The sequence below is a fragment of the Egretta garzetta genome, unplaced genomic scaffold (assembly GCF_000687185.1).
Source record: "Egretta garzetta isolate BGI_Z169 unplaced genomic scaffold, ASM68718v1 scaffold486, whole genome shotgun sequence".
NCBI classification, from domain to species: Eukaryota; Metazoa; Chordata; class Aves; order Pelecaniformes; family Ardeidae; genus Egretta; species Egretta garzetta.
Genome location: NW_009260126.1, coordinates 1,075,625 through 1,077,184, shown reverse-complemented (window position 1 = coordinate 1,077,184; position 1,560 = coordinate 1,075,625).

The following is a 1,560-nucleotide window of genomic DNA, read 5'->3' as shown; positions in this document are numbered from 1 at the left end:
ATTTGGCAGGAAAACCCGACAGAACAGACCAAACCCAGCCTCTCAGGACTTTGCCACAATGGTGGAAAGAAAGCGGATTTCCGAAAGTCCTTGACTCTCCCAAAGGCAAATTGGCGTGAATTTCCCAGCCGGTCCGACGCTGAACTCACGACCCTTCCCCGTGCTCCCCCTGACAGTGTCCCTGCGACACTTTCATTCAGTCCCACACGGCGACCTTGGCTTCTCCTTCCACACATAGCATTTCTCTCTCTTCCCCCCTTCCTTCTTTCTTTCTCTTCCTTTCTATCTTATCTTTCTTTCTTTTTTCTTTCTCTGTCTCTTTGTCTTACTTTCGTTCTTTCGTTCTTTATTCCTTTCTTTCATTCTCTTTCTTTTTCTGCTGTCTTTCTTTTCTCTCTTTTGTCCCTATTTCTCTCTTTCTCGTTCTTTCGCTCTTTATTTCTTTTTTCTCTTTCTTTTTCTTTCTCTTTCTTCCTTACAGATTTTAGTCGGAGCTTTAGCGAGGATCTGGCTTCCTATTATTTTGCATTCCCCGGGAATTAAAATAAAATAACGTTATTCTTATGAAAAGACCTTTTCACGTTTTATTTGCACAGCCGTTACTCTTCCAAATCCCGTCTTCCTCTTTCGTCCCCTTTTCACGACGCCGAGTAGTAACATTTGACAGCCCACAGGGAAGCAGGTACGGTTTGGGCTTACAGACAGCTTCAAAATAGGCAACGTGGTTGCCGGGACAAGGAGGGTGACACGGGAGGTAACTCTCGGGAAAAGGCTGTGTAATCGTATTTGGATCCCGAACAGCCCATCCCGGCAAACGGCTCCTCTCGACGTAAATGCGCCAAATAAAATAGCCGTGATCGTGCGGATTATGAATGAGATCACAGAAGGGTTTATCTGGGAATATCTCACTCTCGCAACCCACAAGAATGCGCTTTCCTCCCCGCCTCGGATACCAACTTGCTGATCGGGAGATAAAGCAGCGGCCGCGGCTGCGTTCTCCGGCCTTAGGAGAGAGCCGGGACTTGGCGCTTTCTGGGAACGCAGCAAAACCGCAGAAAGGTTGTTCACGTACTGATAAAGCTATGAGCGAAACCCACAAAAACACGGGAATTCGGCAACTTCTTACTACGTAGAGGCTTGGATCAGCTGCTGCTTCCAGCCGTTCGGGACTTGACGGATGAGTTTCCACATCTTATCTCAGTTTGTTTGGGGCCAGGTCACCAACATTCAGTCAACACTTTCACTCGGGGACTGAAATTGTTTTGAATTCCTTCTGCTTTTTTTTTTTAAAAAAAAACTTTTAAAATAAAAAGAACAATTATATAGGGGAAAAAAAAAAAAAAAAAAAGAGCTGGTGAAGCCAAGCATCGCTGCTCTCTTGGGCTGTTCCTCTCCTGCCTGGGGATCGCTGAGACTTTCCAGAGCTCCGTGTGTCAGAGAGGGGGAGAGCGGAGCGGGGAAAGAGGGGGCCATCGGTTTGTCCTCTCCTTTCCAGGAAAAGACCCCCACTTTACAAAGGTAATCCCCGGCAAGAGGCTGGCTAGCACCGCCGTTTCCCAG